A 17285-nucleotide genomic window follows, 5' to 3' on the forward strand; every position below is an offset into this window, starting at 1 on the left:
ATCAAAGAATCATCAAAATGTAAGGATCTCGAGAGGTCACCTAGTCCAGCTCCCTGTGCTGAGACAGGATAGAAGAGAGCTTGCAGCCTAGGACTGTATTTTTCTCTTTGAGTGATTTCCATAGGGCCAGAAGGAAAATACTGTGCATTCTCCAATAGCCTGCCCACCTAGTCTCTATACCCTCCATCCGCGTGAAGAGAGCTCCACAGAATATAGAGGTGTGTGACAGTGCCATGGAGGTAGCTAAGCACCCCACTTCCGCAGGAATTGGAAGACAGATGCATGGATCTGAGTGAGATCATCTGGACCATTATATTTATTGGACACATTTTAAAGAGATTTATATAGAATTTTAAACCAATGACCAAAACACAGGTCAAATAGGGGACTCTTCAGAGCCTCGCTAGTAATGTGGGGAAAATCTCTAGAAGACAAAATGAAAACAGAAAAAAACTATTTTGTTATTGCTTGATTTTTCTTCACCAGAAAATTTTTCAGTTTCTTTTTACTAGGGGTAGTGCATCTTTCAAAATATCTGGGTATACAGGTAATGTGTTGGAATTAAGACTAAACTCAAAAGTAATATTAAAACACATTTTGCTGGATTTCAGAAACTAGCACTTGATCTCTTTCCGTGATGAGCTGAATATATGTAATAAAAATGTTGAGCCTTCTGAAGTCTAATATTTTTTCTAAAATATTTCTATATTTATTACAGAACTGCTTTAAAAATACTTCACTGGAATAGGGAGCCTGAAGTAAATCTTAAAATGTTACAGCTGGACTATAGCATTCAGACTGTCTAGAGTAGTTGAGTTTTTATTTATAACAATTGGCTTCATTATTTCACAGAATAGGTAAAGGTATATAAATATATATCCTCCTAGTGACAAAGATTGAGCAAGTGCTTGGGACCATTCCACTAAAGAAGTTTTGTTCTGTATTTAGATGTATAATATTAAACACAGAGCACGAGAGAAAGAGAGAGCGCACACGCGCGTGAAAAAGAATGTACCTAGGTCTTAGAGCATTTATATAAAGAAACAGAAAGATGAAGAATTGTATGGGTTTGTTAACACTGGTGTAGAAGGGACAATGTAAAATAAAATGTTAAAACAGTATTCTTCAAGAAACCCAACTACTGCACAGATATCTACTAGAAATACCACATACAACATTATAATCAATTTGCCAAATCTCTACAAGTAATAGTTATCATTGCAGTTAACCTTCCAATAAACTTGACTCGTGAAAATAATACAGAAATTATTCTCTCCATTCTGCTACCTTGGGCTTAAACTGTGCATTTCTAATTCATGGTTCTACTACAAAGTAGAATTCTGGTTTTACTTCCCATCCCCTCACTTCAGTGACTATTTGCTAAAATACCCAATATTTAGCTGACTCTCTCTAAGTCTGCCCTAACACATGGACTTTTATTTTCTAACTGATTCCTTCTGCAAATGAAGACGTCATATTTCTAAGATGGATGAAGTGATAATCAAGTAGGGAAAGGTAAGACTGTCACTTTTTAAAAAGGGGACTTAATGAAGGAGAACACAATGGATTGTCAGAAATTAACAAAGAATAAAAATATTTGCATTAATTATTAAAAAAAGCAATATTTTCAGGCTTTCTAGCATTATTGCAAATGCAAAGACCTTCATCGATTGGCACTTATAACACTGACCATTAACATAACACACAGTATACTGAATGGTATTTTTTGGTCAGCATTTCCTCACAGGAAGGCCCTTGTTCCATGTACAGCCCAACTGACTAGCTAGTCTCAGTGGGGCATTGCGTTGTAAGGGTCATCAGACATGGATCCAATTGTAGGATCAAGCCCCTAATATAGTCAAATCAGCACAAACAAATCACAAACAAAAAAACCAACTCAACACCCACTAATCTTCAGTGTCAGAAATTTCCCATCCAAATTCAGTAAACAATGAAGCGCTAACAGCTATATTTGAGATCGTAAGTTCTTCTGTGTACAGTATAAAAGAACTTTTCAGAAGGTCCTGAACAGAAAGTACCTAAGTAGTCTACTTATCCCTAAAACTAGAATAACATGAGCAAGAGCAATGCAAGTTTCCCCACACTGCCCTGACAATGTGTCTTGATTGTTACACACAGGGACCACTTCTACTGGCAAGAAGGAAAAAGAAGATACAATAGTTCAATCCATTTGGTCACTGGCATCCTTGCTAAGACTCTCAAGGGTGGTTTGTATGTATGATGCTAATACCTGTCCAGCAAGAACTATCTTGAGACCACCCATTCATGTCACATAGATCAAAAAAGCCGTTAGCTAAAAATGATTCTAATTCAGTAGTCACCTGAATTTGAAATAGTGACCTATAGATAAAAAACCCAAAAGATCACGGGTGTCCCCACAATGCTAGTTTCTAATTTTCTACTTCCTTTAACTTATTTTTAAAGAAGTGTAAACTGGAAACTAAACATGACTTTTATAATTCTAGGAAGCAGCACACTAGGAAAATACTAAATCATAGCCAGAGTCCATACCTAGGGTTATAATTACAAATGTAGCCCCAAATAGGAAACCCGACACAAAAATTAACTCATTTACCAGGTTTATAAACACTGATTGAAATAGCACAATTCTCTCTCTTTTTATTATATGTGCCCAACACCATGCTGCCAGCAACTGGAAAAAAGACATTTCCCAATTTTGTCATGTTCTGAGCTTTTGTACCTCTGGTAGTCTCTCAGCAACAAACTCAGACCCATTAAAGACCATTGTTCTTTCCTGTGAAGCTTAAAAAAATATAGCCACTACAAAAAACCTATTTGACTGAAAAAATGTTCAGACAGGCTTTTTCCAGCAATAATTATCACTTTGAAGTTTAATTAGTTAATTTCCCGTTGTCTCCATTATTGTGAAATTTCCTTAGGACCCTTCTTCTTTGTTTGATTTGGACCATATTCCTTTATTATAGCAGTTGTCTCTTTTTTGGTATCTTGAGAAAACAAAGTCACAAAAAAGGTGTAATCACATAGGTGAGGTGGCATACACATCACTTGCTTGATTGTTTTCCATGACTGTTTCCAGATAAGTCTTTTTGATATCATGTTGGCTGTCATAATTCTTGCTGTGAAGTGCAAGGAGCTGAGAACCATCCACTACAAACAAAACTATTGGAGACATCTTTCAAGCTGAGCACAATCCTTTTCTCTTTAAATGAATTTCTCAAGTAAGTTTTCTGATCACAAAAATATGGGGCCCTGGCAAACCACACAGAAATAGCAGAGGCTATCAGATCTGCTAAGAAAGCTATTTAACCTTTGGGACTACTCTGAGAATTCCGATTCACTTTCTAGGACAAGCTGGATGGCCAGATGGCAAGGGATGTGAGAGGATAAAGGAATTGTCATAACTGATCACACCAGTTTTGTGAAGCAGGATATTGCTGACTGCTCTGGAGGCATTACCAGAATATGAAATAATTTAGTCATAGTTGTTCAGGACTTCGATGTATCATGTCGTCCATTGGATTCACATGTGGACAAAGCTATCATGAGAATGACTGCAGACATTAGAAGGCAACTTTCTGCACCCAACATTGGAAGAGGAGGATTAACAATTAGATTTTTTGGAGTTTTGTCAATAGAGAAAACACCAATTAAGGTATCAAAGATGAATTCCAGGCTTCTGAAAAAATAAAGTCAGTTGGTTCCAATTACTGAAAACCCAGTTAAATTAAAGTCCCCAGCACTTTGCAAGATGAAATTTCTCACAAGCAGTCAACCTGAAAGATTCTCTCTCAGATGGAAGAGTAATACTGGGGTCACAGTGCATTGCTGCAGTCATCCAGCAGAGGGAATCTGAATTCAAAAGAGGAAATTAAAAATAAGCCTTATTTGCCATCATTGTGGTGGAACAAGCACAGCTACCGCATAAGCTATGTCAAGACCAGTACATGTTCATGAATGTATTTTAGTCACAAAATACCTAATGAAAAAATTCCAACGTTCATAAAAATATTATTGTTCAACCAGTTCTGGTGCAAGGAACAGCAGGAATGCCAAGCATGGCATACTTCATTTTCCAGAGTATTCATCAGAGAATTAGTTCCATTAACTGCCTTCTAATATACAAGGAACTGCAAATTTGGAAGCGATGTGTTAGGGACCCCTAGCTCACTGATATCAATTAGCAGTTACATGCTCTCAACAGAGGCAGACTTTTGAAACACACTTTAAAAAATACAAGCCAAAAATCCTTAACAGATTCCGTAAATTGAAGAGTCTATCATCCTGGTTAACTATGAAACATACTTTTCCATCAAACAAATCTAATGTATTTGATAAATACATAAAATGCCAAGTGTCTCTTGGAGAACACTGTGATACAATAGAGTCAATGAAGAAGCATGGCAAATGACCCAGAGAGGGACACTGAGATGATTTACTAATAAATTCCTTAGATATTTAATTCAAAGTCACTGCAAACCAATGAAAACCACTACTGCACCCTTTTCTGTGCTTTATCTTCCCAGCAATGTAAATTCAGACAGACAAGCTACACAAACCAAGATTTAAAAGTAGCTAAAAAGCAACACAATGAAAATAACTGACATTTATTAACCCCTCTGGAGATCTTCAGTGCCCTAGAATTTCCACAGCCTTCAACACTGCATCAATAATACAAAGTCTAATCCTGCAAGCCTGCCAGAAAAGACTGGGAAGTGAATAAGCTAAACAATGCTGAAATTCCAAGTGATATTAAGAGTCCATGCATGTTTATTTGTATAATAAAAGAAGACTTGTCGACTTAATCAAGAAATGCTCATGAATGTTATATTTTGTGGAAAAAAAGTCTTCAAAACACCGCTAAACTACTTATAATGAGAAGATGAATAAGTATAAAATAAAGGGTAATATCACCATTACATGGAAATAGTAAAGCCTCATTTGCCTTAACTTGTCATATCTGGCACGTTGAGTCAAGCCAATATTAACATTGACAAACATGTTTATTTACAGGACAATGTCACATACCAAAATCAATTTAGACTTTGAAAGTATACATTTGTGGGAAATGGGGGACAAATTATAGAAAACAAAAATGTGATTTTATATTAAATGACTTGATATGGTGCCTTATTCTGTTGTTAAAGGAACATGTTTCGGTCACATGATCTAGTCAGCCACCAGATCTATATGTTAGTTATTTTATCTTTTAGGGTAGCCGAGTAATGCCCATTCAATAGTTTTGTTTTCACAGTGACTGTACTTGTATATCTTAAAACTCTTGCTTTACTTAACCCAAAAAAGGTATATCTTCATGGCCATATATCTTGACATAGCGAAAGCAAAATAATCACAGCATTCAGCAATGTCATTAAGATTTCTGAGTCACAAGGGATTAGAAGTCTGGACCTGAAGCAGATGCTGTGAAAGCACTTGGTAGAGGAGTTCAGTGCATATTTCAAACTGCACTGCAGCTGCAAGGGATTGACGCCGCTAACTGTGGAATCAAGCTCAGGAGAAACTCCGGGCATAGTTCCGGCATCCGAAATAAATTAAAGTAAACAGTGTTGCTCTCTCTCATCCACCCCGTTAGCAGCCTCTCTGCCGAGCTGGAGACCACACACCCAGACCACACAGCACCAGCTGAACTCACTCGCACGCAACATCTAGGAGCTGTCACTCTGCTGCGGTATGAAGAGGAAAGGGGGGGGGGGCGGGAGTGTGTGTGTGTGTTTAAGAAAGCTGCTTGCCTTCTCCTCCTATCCTTGCAGCTGGCTTGTGTGTTGTGAGGTTTGGGGAGGAAGGAAAGGAGAAAGAAGAAATCCATAATCCTTGCTGAGAAAACATACCCATAATGGCCTTTTGTAGTAATGACTTGCACTCCTCTTGTAGCAGTTTAGTAGCTGATGAAGGGTTAACATTAATTAACCTTCTATCACATGTCAAAAAAATCTTAGGCTCGTATCAAATACTAAATTGTAAATACTAAATGACTGCAGTATGTGCAACAGATCTGTCTGGAGAACGTGTGTCAAATATTCAAATAAAGTACTTGACATGTTTTATATTTGAAAAAGATTATTACAAAACAAACCCCATTAACTAAGGGCCAGATTACATTACCCTTATTCAGGGCTTGTCCACACACAGAAGAGATACACAGCTTTAAATTCCATCAGTTTCGAATCACACCTTTAACTAAATCGGTCCAATTTTGTTCTTAGACCAAGCCTCACTTTGAATAGTACCTTATACCACAAGGAGTCTCACTGAAGTCATTGGGGCAACCTGTAATGCAAGGTGTCACTCAGTGTAAGAGTATCTCAATCTGGTCTTATGAGTTAAGGCTGCACAAGGGCATACCCCACCAACATAAACTACTGAAAACAAGGAAATTACCCTTTCAGTGGTCACACTTAGAAAGTGTCTTTTGTTGTGACAGATTCGACCACTTTAGCAGATATCCTCTACTGTTTTTTAAGACGTGGGGGATACCACTAAAACCAGTATCTGTCAAAACAGAAAAAACTGAAGTGAGACCATTTAAAAACCTTTAATACCTTTCCACCCTGGGCACAATTCACCTTAATCAATCCCACGTCACCCCTAACTCTACTTCCTATCCACCACCCACACCACATATTCCTCCTCCCTCAAACTCACCAACAAACACACAACCTTAACTTTGCCCATACACACAATCCAACATCCCATATCCACTCAATCATACTTTGGCCCTACCTCAATCACCTGTCCAAATCACAACCTACATACTTCACCCATTCATTCAGCAAAATCACACACAAAAAAATAAAGCTCATACTCTTTTACTCTTTCCAAACTACAATAAGGCCTATACAAAACAAACTCAGTTTCATAAACCAGGGTTATTATGGTTTGCCCTAGCATACAAAATAACCAGAAACACTCACCAAGATTTTATGAAATGCAACACAAAACATACTGCACAATTTATTTCATAAGCATGCTTAATTCCCTAAATTCATATTGTCCAGATTTAAAACTTTCAATCCTACAAATATTATACAAAAAAAACAAACACAAATCCCAGTCTACTAACTAGTTAGAATTTTCACTATTTTGTATCTGCCCTTAGATACAGAAACACTTTCACCACTCCTAACCTATTATGACATTTCAACCAAACCAATCCAAATTTGCTTTAAGGCATTCTTCATTGATGCTGAGCAGGCTTGAGAGAAGTAAAGGTCTTTTAAAACCGGTCAAATACTGAACACAAGTGCCCCATAATCTACTATTTGACTTCCACAAATTTCTCCCATGTTGATGCCACAAACTGTGAAACAATCTCTTTCACAAGCAGAGAAAGAATTACCATCTCAAATCAAGATTGTCACACTATTCCTGACAGTTTACGTTTTACTTTAGAACGGCCTGTTTTCAATGGACATTAGTCCATTAAATCACTTGTTTCCTAACCCTTCTTTTAATTTGTCTGACTTAACGTGTTAAAATACATGTACTGATATTTGGTAATCCCTAAAAATACTAATCACCCATTTAAAGTATTGATCAACAGCTTTGGCATTTACTAGTTAGATGAATTTACACAGTAAATTCAGTAACATGAAGACCAAGCCAGCCATACTGTCAGATAGCTCACAAGCTTTCTATAAATTTCCAGACTGTAGCAAATCAAACCCTCTCCTAATTTAAGACTCCACCTACTTCTCTCCAACATCCATTGAATGTTTATTCCATTCACTAGCCTTCCAGTCTCCAATCACTAGTGATTCTGCCCACGCATCCCCTTTGACTCAAGGCTTCTACAATTCTGTAACTTTCTTACTGTTTCCTAATAAACCTAACAGTCTTTACAAGAATGTTAGTGTTCTCAACAATCTGCTTTCAACTTCTTAAATTAGTTAAATGTTCTTATTCACAGACTGAAATTGGAGCCTGATGTTTTGAGTATCAAAAAATTTCAAACATGTTTATGTAAATATATTAAGAAGTTAAAAAAAAATGAACTAAATAAATCCCACTGGGGTGGGTTTTTGTTTGTTTTACTAGAGCAAAAAATAAAACACCAGAGGTTTTTCATAACCTCATGTATCTACATACACTATTCTTCAGCCAAACATTATTAGTCATAAAATAACCACATCTATACAATTAATATGGCTGGAGTAAACCTTGTGTTGGTTGGTGAGGATATAAATGGCGGGGAGGCTGATAAAGTAAAGTGATGTTTGTAGTGTTGTGTCATTGGTTCCTTGGTTTTTACTGTTTGCATTGGTGAGAAATGCTCTAGTGCAACTTTAACTTAAAGTATTTTGCACTCCCCCAATACCCCATGCTCGCTACATGACCCAGATTCAGCAAAGTACTTAGGCATGTGCCTGACTTTTAAGCACGAGTAGTCCCTATGCAACATGCACTTAAATGCTTTGCTGAATGTGGGCCTGTACGCACAGATATGCATATATGTTTCCCTGAGTATAACACAGGCAATATGTCTGCATTAATATTGGAGGTGACCTGTGTGCTCCCAATCTGTAGCCCGAATCGTCTATCTAAAAGCCTCTCTCTCGTGTGGTTATGGAGAACTGAAGCAGTCTGTGAAGAATGAAAGTTCGTCGCCTTCCGTGACGATGAAAAGGGACTATGTTATAACAAAAGCATACCACCCTTCTTTATAGTTTCTTAAGATTATTTGTCAATAACAATGTTCATTTTTGCAGCATGTACGAATGTGGAGAACCATTTCAGCCACACACACCACCAGACATTTGAAAATTTTCAATAATAGCAATTTTAAAGTAGTTAGATTTTTAAACAGAGACTCTGGACTGCAAAAATTCTTTTTGAAAATTCAGTGTGTCTATATTCACCATTAGGTACTCATCAGTGGGAAGTTTTTGTTTTATTTAGAGATTTAACTTTTGTTTAAGTGAAAAGTCTAACCTTAACTTTGGAGCTGCTATAAGCCTCTTTAGATATAGAGCAGTGGTCACCAACCGGTCAACCGCAATCTCCGGCAGTGCAGCATGGCTGCCGCTAAGGCAGGCCTCCTGCCTGCCCCGACCCCACGCCGCTCCTGGGAGCGGCTGACGTGGCCCTTGGGGCGGAGGAGCAGGGGTCTCCCTCCACACGCTACTCCTGCTCGCAAGCACCACTCCTGCAGCTCCCATTGGCCAGGAACGGGGAGCTGCGGCCAACAGGAGCTGCGGGGACAGTGCTTGCAGAGAGGGGCAGCGCGTGGAGCTACGTGCCCTCCCCCTCCAGGGGCCACAGGGTCATGATGGCCCCTTCCGTGAGCAGCGTGGGACCCAAGCAGGCAGGGAGCCTGCCTTAGCCTTGCTGTGCCAACGACTGGGAGACACCCAAAGTGCTGCCCAATGGGAGGCCGCACCCCAACCCCCAACCGGAACCAGCACCCCGCATCCCCTCCTGCACCCCAACACTCACCCCAGCCCTGACCCCCCTCTCAAAGCCAGCACCCCATACCCACTCCTGCACCCCAAGCCCCAGCCCTGAGTCCCCTCCCAGAGCCAGCACCCTGTACCCCAACACCTTGCCCCAGCCCAGAGCCCTCCTGCATCCAAACTCCCTCCCAGAGCTTGCACCCCTCACCCCCTCCTGCACCCCAATCCCCTGCCCCAGGCTCAGCCCAGAGCCCACTCCCACACTGCGAACCGCTCGGCCCCAGCCCAGAGTCTGCACCCCCTCCCAAACCCTAACCCCCTACCCCAGCGTGGTGAAAGTGAGCAACGGGGAGGGAGGGAGTGGGGCAGGGCAGATCCTGGGTTGCCCTTAAATTCAAAAAGTGATCTTCGGCGTAAAAAGGCTGGAGACCACCGATATAGAGTATACTGTTACAGACGTTATGACACAGAGTCAGTAAAGCTCAACCAAAAAGGGTTAAAAATATACCTGTACACACTTCTAGGGGCCTATACATTCATTTAGGTCCCAATACTGCAGCCAGATCCAAGCCCCCAGTACAATGCAATCTGATTCTTGTATACAGTATAGCGCAGAGCCCCACTGACTCTGCAGTTCCGCACATGCACAAGGTCTGGCTATATTCATCTGATTGGGAGGTCAGGACCCTATTTTGTTCTCAGTTTTCTTGGATGTTGATGGAATAGAGACCTCTTCAGGGCTTTACTTCACCAGGAAGCTCAATCATATTTAAAACTGGGGGGGAAGGGTTATTTACTTTTTTGTTGTTTTTTTATAAACACAACTGAGTATGGTCCCAAGTGCCAGAAGGGTTATCATGACTACCTGACAATGCTGACCACAACTTGCTTTTGTATACATTGAACAGTCAGTATCATGTCATTATCTCTATTGTTAAAAAAAAGAGTTTAAATTATTCGGTTTCCTACTGAAGACGGTGCATTAGACACAGCCATAAATAATCTAAAAATGTGCATTTTTAAAATATATTTACTCCAGTTTTGACCTTAAAAAATATATATATATACGGCAAATATAGTGGTGAGGAATATAGTGTTGTTTGTTTTATTTTGTTTGTTTTAAGCGTGTTACTGATATGCAGTCTAGGATGTTAAGATTCTATAGGTAAATTGAGCCTTTCCATTATAAGCCTCTAATTTCAAGAATTTGTAATCTAGCATTAAAAAGCGTATCCAAGGCTGACTTTTGGCATGAGATCCCAGAAGATAGGTGGCTTTGCCTCTATCAAATTTTGAGGTTGGGGGAACATGCCACTGTTTTTGAGATATAGGAATGTAAACAAACAGATTAATTTTCAGATTACTTTTATACTTCAATTTGAAATCTGTTTTATTTTTGCAACTGATAGTTTGTAGGTTGTAAACACAGACTAGTGCCTTTGGCTACACTGAGGTTAGGAGGATGCAATGTGAACTCTACGTCTTTAACTTTGAAAAGTTACCACTATGCATATGCACTACCTAATATCCAAGGAAAAAATCATTTTTTTATTTTTAATCACACTTACTTCATATTATATTAAAATCACTGCCTAATCATCCCCCACAATCAACATGTAGAGGGAAACCTCCCAGGGCAGTTCTTCTTCCTCCCACAGCACCATTTTGCTTTCACTGTGGAAGGCAACCCATGAGCCCACAATGCACACTGCAAGTGGGGAGTGAAGTAGGTAGGCCAGAATGGAGGGGGGAAAGTGTGGATAGACCAGAGGCAAGGCTAGTGGTGGATGAACATAATTTCTCTCCATATCCACCACTATATTTAGGGATGGGTCAGCTAAGGCCTGAAGCTCTGGACCTTCAAACAGATGGCCCTGGGGATCCAGTAGATTTGGGGAAGGTGGGCACAATAGCTGTTCCCTGAGTAAGAAAAAAAGTCACCTTCTCCCAACAGTAGAGGGATCCTCAAGAAAATTTCTTCCTCAGGATCTCCTCTCACAGGGTTTATCATGGGAATGGTTTGATCTGGTTCATTGTTGCTACATGACACTGTTGGATACACTATCATATGATGACAAACCTCATCTAAGAACCAGTCCATGGGATCAAACCACTACTTTTTAGAAAAAGCAGCTGGATAAGGCTGCACAACAAGAACTAGCTTTTACACAGCATTTTTCATCAATATATCTCAACTTGCTTTTCAGAGCAGTCAGTATCATTATTCCCACATAACAACTAGGAAAGGAGAAAAGAGGTGAAGTCACTCCATCTGTGAGCAACATACATTTAGAGAAAACTGACAAGATATGTATACATGCTAGCCTTTCAGGGTTTGTCGCTCTGGGCAGTATCAATCTTTTTGCTTTATAGGCCTGTTTTTGCTGGAAACAGAAATGCAGGGTGAATTATAATCCAGGTTGCTTTACATAAATTGACATAATTTAGCAGTTGAAATAATGCAACTTTAAAAACACCTCTCACATTCAACCTTCTATCTTTGTCAGATATTCTGAACTTTATATTTAGAATTTTAGCGATAAACCAGGATTTTTGATATTTTCAGATTTCAGCATAAGTAGAAATACATTTAAAATAAGATTGAAATTAAATCTGATTCATGTTTTTTGAAAATATGCTTCCTTAAACTCCCTGACTTCATAATTATTTAAATAATTTTTTAAAAATTAGTTGAATGTTACACACTGCTTATTTTTTGCAATTTTCATTATGATAGGATTCATGACGTAGACTCTATCATCTAATCACCTATTTTATTTACTACTTTGATCAAATTTACTATGCTGAGTTGTCTAACACAGAAAGGAATACAAAAATACAATCAGATAAAGAAATTTATAAATCTGGACTATGGCAAGACTGTCCGTATATTTTAAGTCTGAAAACCTGTAATATTTGCTTTTGCCTGAACTACTGTCAATGCTGGTCTGTAAATATGTTTTAGGACCATGAGAAATCTTAAAGACCCAAACATTCTGAGGTTATATCTACACAGCAAATTAAGATGTGGTCGTAAAGCAAGTAAGCATACCCACCCTAGCTTTACTCTAGCTAGCATGAGTACCCACAGTAGTAAAATATGACAGCACAGACTTCAGCAAGGGCTAGCTTACCCAGGGTCCCAGCAGGGTTGTATAGTGGCAAGTAGCCTGCACTGAAAGCCATGTCACCACATCTTTATTACTATTGATACCTACACTAGTCAGATTAAAAGTACAACTTCATTTGCTGTGTAGGAGTAACCTAAATGATAGGCACTTTGTGAACATTACTAAATTAGAGGAACAATATTTTTATTATATTCTTTTCAAATCACAATGTTCTGAATATTTCATGATTTAATACAAAACATTAAAAGCTTTACAAGATTTTAATGAAGATTAGTAACAAGGAGTGAATTGGTGGTTGGAAAAGGAAGAAGAGATACATTTCTGCTTAGCTAGTAGAAGACAAGCTGTTCAAATCACTATTTTCATACAGCATCTCTATAGCAAAATGGGGGAGCAATTTGGCCAGATAAGTAGCTTTCTGCCTGAAATTTATCCTGTTAACATAATTTTTTGGCGTGGAAATCTGGAGTTAATTAGATATAGCATTTTAGAAATGCAATACTTTGAAAAGAAGCCACTTAAGTTTTGAAAAATTGTACACTGGGGAAGGGGGATTTATCAAAAGATAACCTGGTCTGAAAGACTCATCTATTTAATTCATTGAAAACGATTTCTTCAACATGTTTTCCTGGATGAATGGATAGTTAATTTTAGTTATTTACTACAGTCTTCTAAGCTTCTCAGAAGTCTATGAGCTCACCAACAGACTTTAGAAAGCTTGCTGAAGAAAAGGTATTTACCAACACCATGAAACAGCCAAGTTTGAAGGACTTTTTAAAAGTCTGCATGTTTAAATGATGCTATTAGAGCAAGCAAAATATGCTAATTAGCCCACCTGTGATCAAGGATATAATCTAATATACAGGGCTACCACCATATTTATCTTGACAGCTTCATCCAAAAAAATTCACACACACCCCTTTACAGCCCAGCTCATTGAAATTCTGCTTCACTGGAAATGCCATCATTTCAAAATTTGGTTTTGGTCCACTTCAGACTGAAATCAATTTTTTTTTTCTGAAAAATGGCGTTTCCCAAACAAAATATGCTCCCTGATGCCCACAGCTGCTCAGTGAAAGGGATATAATTGTTTCACCACTGCTATTCAATGGTGGGCATCAGTGAAACTGACATGAACCGTATCAGCAGCTGCTGCAGACCTTGGCCCGGATGCAGACTGCCCAAGGGCCAGGGACCTCAGGGCTTTGAAACGCCTAGACCAGGTGGCTCACTGGGCTGCCCAGCTCCCCAGCATAAGAAGTCAGATCCCCTGAGGGTCAGGCAGCCAGCTGGCCAGGGAGTCTGGAAGCCCTGAGAGCAGGGGTTTTCAGAGCTTCCAGGCTCCCTGCTGCAGAGCCAGGGCTCTGAAAGTTTCCAGGCCCACCATGCTACTGCATGAAGTCTGGAAGTAGTAACGAGTACTCTTCAACTGTAGCTTACAATGAAGAGCAAATACCACTACTTGCCTGTTTACCATGTTTATGGTGCCTTTAGAATGTAAAGTCTTTGTAGTATCAATTATTTCCCTTTTCAGTGAAGAATACATCTGTAGTGACAGACATAATAAAAACTGAACAAGAGCTTCCATTTAATTTAAAAACGTGTTTTTTTTACATGGACCTCCAAGATTTGACATCAAGCAGGTGAAGAGGAAAGTGTTGAAAGCATCACAGAAATGACAGCACATTGCAGCCTCAGCTGCATCCTTCAGGTAGCTTCTGCAACACACTGGTCAGTGCCCAAGTTGACAAAATACCAATGATTCTGTAGCCAGCTATAAGGGCATGTCTACGCTGCATTGTAAACCCAGGTCTGTGGGACCTGAGCTTGTGAACTCAGTAGGTATGTCTATCCTGCAATCAGACACTGGTGGCTGGCTCCTGCCAGGTGACTCAGGCTCACAGGGCTCAAGATAAGAGCTGTTTAATTGCAGTGTAGACATTTGGGCTTGGGCCGCAGCCCAGGCTCTAGGACCCTGCAAACTGGGAGGGTCCCAGACCTCAGCCCAAACCCAAACATCTACAACACAATTAAACAGCCCCTTAGCAGGAGCCCCACCAGCATGAGTCAGCTGGCAAAGGCCAGCCACAGATGCTTAATTCCAGTGTAGACATACCCAGTGTTTCCAAGCCAGCGCTCAAGCAACCACACCACCGTGCAAATGCGGGTCTCACAGCCGGACCCGGGCCTCACAGCCGTGCTAACTAATGCACTAGGCAGACTTTCGGAGTCGGGTCTGCGGCTTGGGCCGCGTCCACACGGCAAGTGACAGCGCTCGGATCCGCAGGAGAACACGCTCTGACCCGCCCCCCCTCGCAGGGCCCTGCGCTCCTCCGGCCTTTCGCAGGATCCCCCGCGGGGCCCAGCCCAGCTGAGCCGGGCGGAGAGAAGCGGAGCCTCCGGCAGCCCCAGCGCCCCCCCTCACAGTGGTAGTGGAGTGTGTGTGTGTGGGGGGGGAGAGGGAGGGGTGGGCGGGTGCGGTCCTGGCCTCCCCCGCACAGAGCCAGCGCCCAGCGGGGGGGCAGGGTAACGGGCGCGTCCCAACGGCCCGATCCGGATCGTTATTGTCAACGGCGGCAGAGCCAAGGCGGGTCCGCAGTGAGACCCGCCCACCCCGCCAGGGCAGGAGCCGCAGAGGCACGGGGATGGGCTGCTCCGCAGCCCGGAGGCAGGTCAGAGCCGGCCCGCGCTGACCTGGAGCGAGAGGAGAGGGGGAGGGGCGTCACTCACCGGCCGCCGCGCTGTTTGTCACCGGCACGGAGCAGCTTCCCTCCCGGCAGCGCCTCCGCCTCTCGCGCGGCCAGCCCGCCGCAGTGGAGCCAGGACGAATCGATCGCCCGAGAGACAGAGACGGAGCCAGAGCAATCGAGCGGCAGCCCCACCCCTCCCGCTCGTGCCGCGGCTTCCTTCTCCCGGCCCCGCCCCTGCCCCTGAGCTCGTTCTCCTCCCCTCCTGGCCCCGCCCCTGAGCTCGTTCTCCTCCCCCTCCCACCAGCTCGGTCCCGGGGCGTTCGGGCCCTCCCCGGGGGCTGGGGCCGGGGCCGGGTCCCTCCGCCCTCAGGTGCAGGGCGGGGCCGTTGGGGTTACTGGGTTTGAGGCAGCGTATGGGGGGCGGGGAGCTGGGGACAGCAGAGCGGGCGCTGTCCTGCCCCACAGAAGGCTCTTCAAGAGATACGGTGACCGAGGACGAGGGGGGAAATGCTGCTGAGAGACGGAATAAAGAGAAAGAAACAAAGCAGGCCCCGGGCCCCGCTCCTGCAAAGCTCTGCCAGGGAATGCAGCGCCCGAGCAACCTGCAAAGGAGACTATTTTTGTGTTTCAAACTGGGCGTCTGGCTTGATTTGTATAAACCAAGGCCTGATAAGGTCCTGTTGGGGAGGCAGGAGGTTGGATTTTTTTTTTTTTAACCCGTGTCCCAGTCTTCATCCAAAATTGCACCTGTCTAATTTAGCCATTTTTAAAAACAGTTTTAGATGAGCCTGGGCAAGCCCCTGTAGGGAAGAGGTTCTCGACCTGAGAAAGTTATATTGGTTTAACTTAAATCAGTTTTTAAACCACTGTCATTAATCTGGTGTAAACCAAACTAAGAGTGTCCATAGAAGGGTTTCAGAGGGGCTTATTGTGATTTAGTTTACATTATTTTAATTAAAATAATCGAAACAAAATAAGGCCTTGTCTACACTGGTAAGATTCTGCGGTGTAACTCCCGAGGTGTACACACAGCCAAGCCACTTAGTGCATAGAAACTGTGCGGTTGCAGCGCTGTGAAAAAAACACCCCGACAAGAGGCGTACAGCTTACTGTGCTGGGGCTACAGCCCTGCGGTGCCACAGCCCCACGGTGCCAGTGTAGACACCCTGCTTGACAGTGTTGCAATTGGCGTCCAAGAGGTGTCCCACAATGCCTGTTTTCGTCTCTCGTCATCAGTTTGAACTCTACTGCCCTGCCCTCAGGTGACCAACCATGATCCCCACCCCTTAAATTCCTTGGGAATTTTGAAAGTCCCCTTCCTGTTTGCTCGGTGATGCGTGCAGCGCTCTCAGCACATCTTTCCAGGTGACCACGCCTGCTCCACGCACCAGGCAGTACCCGGCTTGGAGCAATGCCGAGCTCCTCAGCATTTGAGGAGAGGAGGCTGTCCAGTCCCAGCTGTGGTCCAGCCATAGGAATTATGATACCTACGGACAGATTTCACGATGCATGACAGAAAGGGGCCACGATCAGGAGACACTGCAGTGCAGGATCAAACTGAAGGAGTTGCGGAACGCTTACCACAAGGTGCAGGAGGCAAACCACTGCTCTAGTGCTGCACCCACAAGCTGCCAGTTCTACAAAGAGCTGGACAAGATACTTGGTGGCGACCCCACCGCCACTGCAAAGACCACTGTGGATACTTCGTTGGCTCATGATCCAGTTGAGAGTGGACCGAGCCAGGAGGAGGAAATCTTGGACAAGGATGGGGAGGGGGAGCCAGAGGCAAAGGACGACTCGGAGGTCAGAGATGCATGCAGCCAGGAGCTCTTCTCTACCCCAGAGGAGGCTAGCCAGTCACAGCTGTCGGAGCTTGGTGAAGTGCAAACAGGAGAGGAAGCCCCTGGTAAGTGGGTTTGATTTTGGGACTCGCTGAAGCAAGTTGTTTGGGGCAGGAGGGTTGCAAAAAGCAGGCTTGTGTCTGTATGATGCACATACTACCACATGCCTAGTCTGAGCAGCGAAACAGGGTGTTGATTGACTCCCTCACTTCA

General features: G+C 42.5%; 1 protein-coding gene across 1 annotated transcript in view; it reads right to left on the reverse strand.

Annotated features, from left to right (window-relative positions):
* The window catches only part of EXOC2 (exocyst complex component 2), a 187969-nt gene extending 172569 nt beyond the window's left edge, over window positions 1-15400 (reverse strand). The window contains exon 1 of the mRNA XM_074944943.1: window positions 15272-15400. The gene's annotated coding sequence lies outside the window, so the exon portion shown is untranslated. The remainder of the gene's footprint in view (window positions 1-15271) is intronic.
* Window positions 15401-17285: the final 1885 nt, after the last annotated feature.

Source organism: Natator depressus, chromosome 2 (assembly GCF_965152275.1).
Source record: "Natator depressus isolate rNatDep1 chromosome 2, rNatDep2.hap1, whole genome shotgun sequence".
Classification (NCBI taxonomy): Eukaryota; Metazoa; Chordata; order Testudines; family Cheloniidae; genus Natator; species Natator depressus.